Source organism: Panthera leo, chromosome D4 (genome assembly GCF_018350215.1).
Source record: "Panthera leo isolate Ple1 chromosome D4, P.leo_Ple1_pat1.1, whole genome shotgun sequence".
NCBI classification, from domain to species: Eukaryota; Metazoa; Chordata; class Mammalia; order Carnivora; family Felidae; genus Panthera; species Panthera leo.
Window position 1 is genome coordinate 49,111,437 of NC_056691.1, and position 10,481 is coordinate 49,121,917.

At 34.8% G+C, this 10,481-nt stretch overlaps 1 long non-coding RNA gene across 1 annotated transcript; it reads left to right on the plus strand.

Annotated features, from left to right (window-relative positions):
• The first annotated feature begins 113 nt into the window (after positions 1–113).
• Positions 114–9,460, plus strand: LOC122205129. The gene is made up of 3 exons (XR_006195908.1): positions 114–213; positions 4,139–4,218; positions 9,334–9,460. It is a non-coding gene; the product is annotated as an uncharacterized LOC122205129 (long non-coding RNA).
• Positions 9,461–10,481: the final 1,021 nt, after the last annotated feature.

Here is a 10,481-nt window from a genome sequence, read left to right on the forward strand (position 1 = left end):
GGACGCTTAACCGACTGCGCCACCCAGGCGCCCCTGATTACACATTTAAAGGAAAGAAAAAGGGAGGAGGAAGAAGAGGAGGAAGAGGCAGAGAAGGAAGAGGAGGAAGAAAAGAACATTTTGTTTTAAGTGTGATATTGTTTAATTTTCTCCTTGGGGACTATTATAAAAAAAAAATAGCTGAACTGAACAGATGTTTTCAAACACAACTCCGTGAGTACATTTTTAACAAAAGTATATTTGTACTTCCCTTCAATACCTCTGTAAGATATTAATATGAATTCTTCTATTAAACTCTCCTCTAGGGGCGCCCAGGTGGCTCAGTCAGTTAAGCTTTCTGACTTCAGCTCAGGTTACCATCTCATGGTTCCTGAGTCTGTGCTGACAGCTCAAGAGCCTGGAGCCTGCTTCAGATTCTGTGTCTCCCTCTCTCTCTTCCCCTCCCCCGCTTGCACGCACTCTCTCTCTCTCAAAAATAAATACACATTAAAAAAATTAAAAAAAAAATTTAAAAAGAATTCTCCTCTAAAGACAGAGGGGGAATTGGTGAAGTCCCGTAAATAGAAGAGACAATCTAAAATAATCTCAGTATTTCTTTGATATCTCATATTTTTTGGATAAAATCATGGGCATTTTGTACTTTATAACATAGGTGTTTATTACCTTATAATATAAAAAATGTCCTCAAATTTTGAAGACATTTTATGTCCCAGGGGGAAAAAAAATTAAAACCTCATGGTCATCCCCCTATTCTGAGTACTCCAAGCACACCTTTACACAGGCCTAGTTTACGATTACAGGTTCTGAGGAGTAATGTTGAATTGTTGAATCATTATATTATACACATGAAACTAACATAATACCCTATGTTAATTATACTTTAGTGAAAAACCACTTTATTGGGGTATAACTGAAGACAACAAGCCGCACATAAAGTTCAAAATTTTATATATTTTAATATTATGTCAACACCCATTAACCTATCATCACAATCTAGATAATAAATATATCCATCATTTCCAAGTTTTCATATGCACATTTGTAAACTACTTCCTTCCACTAGTACCTGTTCTACCCCCATTCCTATGTAGTCATTGATCAGCTTTCTGTCATTATAGATGAGAATTTAATTTTCTTGAGTTTTACATAAATGGAATTATATACACTTTTATATGTATCAGGCTTCTTTCATATAGCATAATTGTTTTGAGAGTGACCCTTGCTGTAGCATATATCAACAATTCCTTATTTTTTATTGTGAGTAGTCCTGCACTCTATAGATAGAAGGGTATTTGTATTTATTTATCTACTCACTAATTGATGGGATTTTGCACTGTTTATAGTTTATGACTATTACTATAGTTCTCCTTTATACATGGTTTTGCTTTGCACAGTTTCAGTTACCCTCAGTCAACTGTAGTCTGGAAATAGGTGATCCTCCTTCTGACATAGGGTCGAAAGGTCAATAGTAGCTTAATGCTGCATCACAATACCTACATCATTTACCTCACTTCATCTCATCGCTTAGACATTTTATCATCTCATACCATCTCAAGAAGAAGAGTAAATATAATAAGATATTGAGAGGGAGAGAGAGTACATTCACATAACTTTCATTATGGTATACTGTTATGAAATACTCTATTTTATAATTGTTGTTCATCTCTAAATGTGCCTAATTTATAAGCTAAACTTTATCATAAGTATGCTTGAATAAGAGTATGTTTTTTAACATAATATATATAGAGTTTAGTATGATCCATGGTTTCAGGTATTCACTGGGGGTCTTCAAACACATGCCCTGTGGATGGGGGCTACTGTATAAATAAACCTTCCAGAACATACCAAATCTTTCAGTTATGTTGGGTAAACAATTAAATAATTAGGAATAGAATGACTGGGTCATATGATAGGTGACCACTTTTTAATAAGTTGGAATACTGTGTTCAAAGTGCTCATATCATTTCACATTCCCACGAGAAGCGTATGAGAGTTCCAATTCCTCCACATCCTTGAAGTTAAATTATTGGCCTGAGTTCCCCTCTGGGGGCTCTGGGTACAAAATCTTCTTCCAAAATCATTCTTTTTGTTGGCAGAATTTAGTTCCTTGTGGTTTTAGGACTGAGTTCTCATTTATTTGCTGGACGTCAGCCAGGGAATGCTTTCAGCTCCTAGAGGCTCCCTGTATTCCATGCACATGGCGGCTCCATCTTTAAGCCAGCAGTGATTGGTTAGATCTTGTGCTTCAAATCTCTAACTTTCTCTTCTGCAGCTCGAAAAAGCTCTCTTTCAAAAAACTCATGTGATTAGGTCAAGGACCACCTGAGTAATCACCTCATTTTTAAGGTTAATTATGTCTTATAACCTAATCAAAAGAATAAAATCCACCATATCCATTTCCCCAAGGCTTATTTAGAGTGGGCTCAGCAGGTGTTGGGAAATCTTGGAACTATGCTAGAATTCTGTCTACGGCATTATTCAAGTATGTTCTGCTCTCTTTCATTTACGTGGGGGATCCTATTCTATACATATTAGGCCTGTGACATTGTCCTACAGCCACTCATGTCTGTTCATTTTTTTCTGTCTATTTTCTGTGTTTTTCAATTATCTTCAGTGCTTCAGCTTCAAATTTACTATTCTTCCCTTCTACCATGTAGAGTCTTCTGTTAATTCCACCCCATGTATATCTCACACATTGTAATTTCATTTCTACAAGTTTGGGTTTTTAAGGATCTTCTATATCTCTAATTTTTGGAATACATGAGATACAATTATAGTACTGTTTTAAAGCCTTGTCTACCAATTCTAACACCTCTCAAAGTTCTGAGTTGGTTTTGACTGATTATTTCCATCATTATGTTTTCTATTTTCCTGCTACTTGTAACCCTGGTCATTTTTATTGGATGCCAGGCATTACAAACTTTACTTTATTGGGCCTGGATATTTTATACTTTCAGGCATACTCTTCAGCTTTTTCTTTTTTGCCTGGGATGTATTTAAGTTACTTTAAAAAATGGAAGACCCTATTGGGGCTTGCTTTTAAGATATGTTAGGCAAGATCAGAGTAACACTCACTCTAGAACCAGAGGGGTGAGTTCAATTTTGGATGTGTTAAGTTTAAGGTGCTTATTAGGCATTCTAATGGAGATAGAATGGAGATAGAATGGCTGCCAGGTATCAAGGAATGTGCAGAAGTTTCTAGAAGAAGAATAGAGAAAGGATGTATCACCTGAGGGGAGAAGGCTTTGAAAAAGCACTGGAATATAAAAGGCATTCAAACTGGTCCTTTACTATTTAACCTGTTTTGAGAGTTTTATATTATCTTGACCACTTGAAAGAGCCACTCTGAGTGCTACCAAGTACTACCTCCTCATTAGGAAATTCAGGTGAAAATCCTTTTCTTCTGGGGCACCTGGGTGGCTCAGTTGGTTGGATGTCCTACTTCAGCTCAGGTCATGATCTCATATTTTGAGGTTTTGAGCCCTGTGTAGGGCTCTGTGCTGATGGCTCAGAGCCTGGAGCTTGCTTCGGATTCTGTGTCTCCCTCTCTCTTGACCTCTACCCTACTCGCACTTTGTCTCTGTCTGTCTCTCAAAAATAAATAAAACATTAACAAAAATAAAAGGAGAAAAAAATCCTTTTACTCCTACAAATGTTATCCAAGGTAGATAGAAAAAGTCAAACCACCACATGATGAAACCTCAACTTTTAGAAATGTTTTATAATGTTGAGGTGTGTCAATTAATCATTATTCAATTCCCAATCCTATATTCATCATTTTGAGACTAGGGACCAATCAGAAATGCAATGTTCCAGATATCTTTACTGTTTTAACACTTGCTACAAGATGTCCAGACAGTGCCTGACACATGACAAGTGTTCAAGGGATATTAGCAAATATAATTTGTATTATTTCTAAAGCACTTTCCACTCTCTTTCTTGGTGCATTCTGGAGTACCACAGGGGCGCTATGATTCATAGCTAGTACTCTAAGTAATCTTACTATTAGGCATATGCACATAAAAAGTAGAGCATGATTAAATGTATTGTTTATTACTCTAATAAAGTGTTATTTTCGAATAAGTATGTCCTACTCATAAAGGTATTATTAAACACTATACTTTCTTCTTCCTAAAAGGTAAGAGATATTACCTGTCCAAATCCCCCTTGGATGGACTGGATCAGACACTCATAAGAAGAATGTCATGTTGAGACAAGGTTTGGAAAGACATAAATGTGAAATTGGCTGTCAGGTACAGGGATACAAATTCAGGAATGGAAATGGAGTATAAAGCCAGAAGGATGATGGTGAATAAAGACAGGAAATGAGTGGGAGATAAAGAGTAAAGCAGGACCAAACTGAGACAATCAGGATTAGGTGAAATGACTGTGTATTTCCCCAGGCTCCACAGAACTCTGTCTTGATGATGACTTTTCATTAAATGTTTTGCTTAAGAGCTGGTACACACATTATTCCACTTCTATTTAATTCAGGTTTCAAACAATTCCTGATCAAGAATTCCATATTGCATTGTGGATTAGCACTCATGAAATGAATTACACTTTGCTTTCTTTCCTTTTTTCTGTGAAAAGCATAGTTGTTGTTCTATCTGGGTTCAAAATTTCAGAATTATAGCTAGCAATTTTCTTTCCATTAACCACAACTTTCTCTCCCACTCCATTTAAAATAATTTTTGGTGAAATATATTTAGAGTATAATACAATACACTGAGAAGTGTATAAAACTTATATACGTACAGTTATGCTATTGAGGCACCACAGTTGGGCTCTCACATGGTCAAAGCAGTTGAGTAGTGACCACCTACTACTACAGTTGTTCATGCCAAATGGTCTTCTCCATAAAATGTTGTATATAAATCTGGGGTTATGATTTATTTTCCAAATACTTTAGCAAATTCAAAACGCCGTTCAAATTAATTTTTGTGGAAAAACTCTTGGCCTGATTGCAAATATCCTTGTGGGCTCTGCGAAGAAGGGGGAAATGCCATCTGTCTGAACTAGAATGACAGTCGGTCTCCTCAACAGTGACAATAAAATGCAACTTCCTGTTCCTCTTGTTTCTGAAGCACATGAATCCCTTTATAACCGATGATACAGCAGTTAGGCACTATCAGTAAAGAACTATGAATGAGCTGTGATCCAGCATTTTCTAAAGGCTGCCTGGAGCATCTAATACTTAGGAAGAGTAGTGTAATAGATATGTTAACTTTTTATTTCTCTAGTTCAAGAAACTCTTTCTTGACACTGAAAGAATCAGAAATAATGTACCAGTTTAATATTGTTTTAACTCTTCTCAGGAATGTCTCTGTCCAGGATAATGTCAGTTATTCACTGAATGACCCAATGTAGCAGATACAATGCTGGATACTTTGGAATATCAGATAAAAAAGAGGCATAAACCATTTAAGATGGAATGTTGTGACTGTAACATTTAGGGTTAATAGCAAAACTTTCTCTATGCGGAATGTTAATGTAACTTTTAGAATCACTGCTGGGGAAAAAGCACAATATTCCTTATTCTTGTTTTGATCTCACCTACCTATTTATTCAATAAATATTTATTGACTGCCTTCCACGTACAAAAATATATATAGCAGGGAACGAGGGAACCTAGTCCCTACTTCAAGGAAAAAAATTCACTCATGAAATCTCAGAAACATGGCAATTAAAGATGTAGCCATTTTAAAATCTTAAGGCCATTAAAATAAATGTAAAATGATCAGGTCCAGATAATGAAGCCTGAGGGAAAGAATGGGAAATTAATATACCTGAAAACTTAGTCTATAGGAAGCCACTCTTATTAAGGTCATAACTTATCTTAGCTTCCTGCTATTAATATTTCTCAGATAAAGTCTAAAAAGTTCTATTAATCCTTCATGTTTTCCATGACAGAAAGTTTTTTTTTCTTTTTTAAAATAAAACTGTTTACTTAAAAAAAAGTCAAATAATGAGAAATCTCTCACTAACTCTATTTTCAGCTAAGTTGCCATGAAAGGCTGAATGCATACCACATCATTATCTCATCAGATCACATCTATTTCTCTTCTTTTTTCTATTTTCTTTAATGATTCTGCTCTCAATTTTTATATTAAAATTTGCATTGCATGTGATCAAAGACAATTTGTGGAAGAAGCAAAGAATGGCCAAGTTAATTTAAAATATGCAAATGGAAAATATATCCCATACATTAGACAGAAATTCTCAAGTGCATATTAAATGTAGTCATTTCTTATGGGCACATACAATATTCCCACATCTATCATATATATTCTTTAAGAACAAGCACCATATTTTCATATATGTGTGTGTGGGTGGAGGGGTGTCTGTGAAAAATTGTTTTAGGAATATTATCAGTTTTCTACTTTCTTCCTGATAACAGGATCATAATTTCTTCCCAGCTTTATTGAGATATAATTGACACAGAACATTGTCTAAGGTGTCTATGTTCATCTGATGCACATATATATTACAAAATGATTATCACCATAGAATTAACAAACACCTCCGTCACATCACACAACTACCATTTTTTCTTTTGTGGTGAAAACATTAAAGATTTACCCTCTAAGCAATTGTCAAGTATGTAATACAATATTATTAGCTATAATCACCATGGTATACACTCGATTCCCAGAACTTGTTTATTTTATAGCCAAAGTTTGTACCTTTTGACCAACATCTCCCTATTACCCTCAACCTCCAGCCCCTGGTAACTACCACACTATTCTGTTACTACGAGTTTGGCTCTTTAACATTCCACATACAAGTGACATCAAACAGTACTTGTATTTCTCTGATTTACTTCACTTAGCATAATAATCTCCAGGCTCATCCATATTGTAGCAAATGGCAGGATTTCCTTCTTTCTCATGGCTGAATAATATTCCATTGTGCACACACATACACACACACACCACATTTTCTTTATCCACTCATCCATTGACATATACTTTTGTTGTCCATATCTTCGCTAATGAACAATGCTGCAGTGACTATCAGAGTATAGATATATCTTCAAGATCCTGTTATCATTTCCTTTGGATACATTTCCAGAAGTGGGATTGCTTATCCAATGGTAATTCTATTTTTAATTTTTTGAGGAACTTCCACACTGTTTTCAATAGTAGCTGTACCAGTTGAAATTCCCACCAACAGTGTTCTCTATATCGTCACCCACCAACATGTTACCTTTTGTCTTTTTGATAATAGCCCTTCTAATAGGTGTGAGGTGATAACCCATTGTGGTTTTTATTTGCATTTCCTTGATGATCAGTGATGTTGAGCACCTTTTCATGTCCCAGTTACCCATTTGTATGTCTTTTATGGAAAAATGTCTATTCATATCTTTGCCCATTTTTAAATTGGATTCTGTGGGGGCTTTTTTGCTTTTGTTTTTTTTGTTTTTGTTTTGCTGTTGTTTGCTATTGATATGTATTAGTTCCTTATATATTTTGGAGATTAACTAACTACTTTGTAGTTTGCAGATATTCTCTCTCATTCTATAGGTTGCCTTTCATTTTGTTGATAGTTTCCTTTGCTGAACAAAAGCTTTTTAGTCCCGCTTGTTTATTTTTGCTTTTGTTGTGAAATCCAGAAAATCATTGCCAAGACCAATGTCAATTATTCCATTTTCTTCTAGTTTTACAGTTCCCATTCTTAAATCTAGTCTTTAATCCATTTTGACTTGATTTGCATGTGTGGCATAAGAAATAGGTACAGTTTCATTCTTTTGAATGTGATAATCCAGTTTTTCCAATACCATTTATTGAAGAGACTATCTTTTCCTCATTTCATACTCCTGACTCCATTCTTATCAATTAATTGACCATATATTCATGGGTTTATTTCTGGGCTCCCTATGGCTCCCTGGGCTCTCTACATACCTCTTTTTATGCCAATAACATACTATTTTTACCACTACAGCTTTATAACAATCTGAAATTTATCTTGGTTTTGATTTTTCTCTCATGATTAAGTGAGGTTGAGCACCTTTTCATGTACCTGTTAACCATTTTATGCATTTTTGGAAAAAAAAATGTCTATTGAGTTCCTCAGTCCATTTGTTTAATACAATTGTTAGCTCTTTTGCATTTAAGTTGTGGCAGTTCTTTATATATTTTGGATATTCCCTCTTTATCATGTATATGATTCGCAAATATTTTCTCTTATTGTATAGGTATCCTTGTCTTTTTGTTGAATGTGTCTTTGCAGAAGCTTTTCAGTTTGATGTAGTCTCACTTATTAATTTTTGCTTTTGTTGCTTGTGAGATCATAATTTGGTGGTGTGGATTTTCATATGAAAGTGTGTCCGGCCCTGTGAATCATGTATATCCTGTTCTCATTCTCCACTTTCAAAGTCTCCATTTCAGCTGGGGTTACACATGTGATCCAGTCACAGCCATTGAAAACTTAGAGGGAGATTTCCTGAGAAAGCTTTTACCTTCTTGTAAAAAACTCATGGAATTGCCTGGCACTGCCCTTTCCTCTACCTTCCTTGATCGGGGATCTGGGTTGAAAACGTCACAGATAGTTTGTGATCATGAAGTATCATAGCAAAGGGTAGAAGCCAACAGCCTAAAAATGTTGCAGGAGAGTTAAAAATCCTGGGTGTGACAATTTTTTTCAGAAGCTGAGCCAACATTGGTAATATCTACCTATGGTCTTTGTATTATGTGAGAAAAAATAAACTCCTATGTGTTTAGGCTACTATTAGTTGCAGTTCCTGTTTATGGCAGCTGAATACATTCTTAATTCATATGCTGCCATAAATTTTTATTAGTAGTACTCAACAAAGAATTTTTCAAATTGTTCCTTAATAGAAATGTCATGTATGTCACTTGTCACCCTCCCCCTTGAATGGTCTAATTTAGGTGTTCACTAATTTTTGCCTGAGCCAGTCAGTGGACCTTTAATAACTGTTTGATAAATGAAAGTGAATTAGATTTTCATAATATCCATTTATGTTTTCTTGCTACATCAATTCTCTTCTTCTTCCAATAATATCGAGGTCAAAGGATTTATGTTTATGGAGCATAATTTTGATCACGACTTTCTTCTGTTCATAAATGCTAATGGCCCCTTAGCATCTACTGAGATCCAAAATTCCTTACTTTGTTATTTGAAGTCATTCAGAATATAGCCCTAACATCTTTCCAACCTCATTTCATGTTATTGATTATAATCCAAATAAATAAAACTGCTGTCAGTTTTCTTACATATCTAACCAGTTTTGAGAAGGAGATGCTATTTCTCTGGCTAGAATGACCTGCTTCTCTTCATTTCTGACTATTAATCACCTGCTCTTCTTTTCAGGTTCATCTCAAATCTCATCTCCTCCTGAAAGCCTCCAATTCCAACCACCTTTCACCAAGATGGAACTAATCTTCTTCTATTCAGAACTATAACATAGTCATTTATTTGTAGTTTTCTAATAGCTGACATATTCCGCTCAATATTGTAGGTCTCAATGTACAAGTCTTCTCTGACATATTTGGAGTAATATCTGTGCTTGCATAGACTTCACTGAAGTATGGCATACACAGAAAAATTATACAGAATGTATAAAAAACATAAGTATAGATGTTAGCAGACTTTTAGAACCACAGGCACTTTTACATAAGTACCACTTAAATAAAAGTATAGAACATAACCAGAATCCAGATTCCTTTCTCGTAGTTCTTCCCAGTGGCCGCCCAATGCCCAAAGTAACCACTATTCTGACTTCCATTGCCATATATTAGTTTTTCCTCTTTCTAACTATCTATAAATGTTATTCATTATGTATTATTCTGCGACTGGCTCCTTTTGTTTAGCATATATTTATGAGCTATATTCATATTGTCCCTACATTACCAGTTCAATGTCCTTCGTGAGTTTAATATTTCCTTTGTGTGAATTTACTATAATTTTTATATATTCTATCACTGATAATCATTATATCTGCTTCTGGTTTTCCTGATATCATGAATAATCTTACTGTAAACACTTTTGTACATGGGTTTGGAGGGCACTTTAGATGCATTTCTGTTGAGTATATGCTTAAGGGTATAATTTCTGAGTAGTAATATATTTGTATATTCAGGTACTCAGAATTATTCAGTGGAAACAACTATTTTTTATCTACCTGCATTGTAGGAAATTATACACATGTGGGTCTGTTTTTCAACTTTCCATTTATGGTTTCTTTACCTGTCCTTCTGCCAAATGCTACACTATCTCTATCACTATAGCTTTATAAGAAATCTGTATGTCTGGTGAGTTAAATCTTCTTTTTGTCCCTTCACCTGGGTTTTCTATCACAAGAATATAATAGTTAGAATTATGTTTAACTTATCACAGATTAATTTAGGAAAAAGTGAGATCTTTAAAATCCTAAGTCTTCTAATTTACAAAAATAGTATATCCTTCCATTAACTAAGGTCTTTTGAACATTTTTGTCAGAATTATTTTGTAGCTTTGTA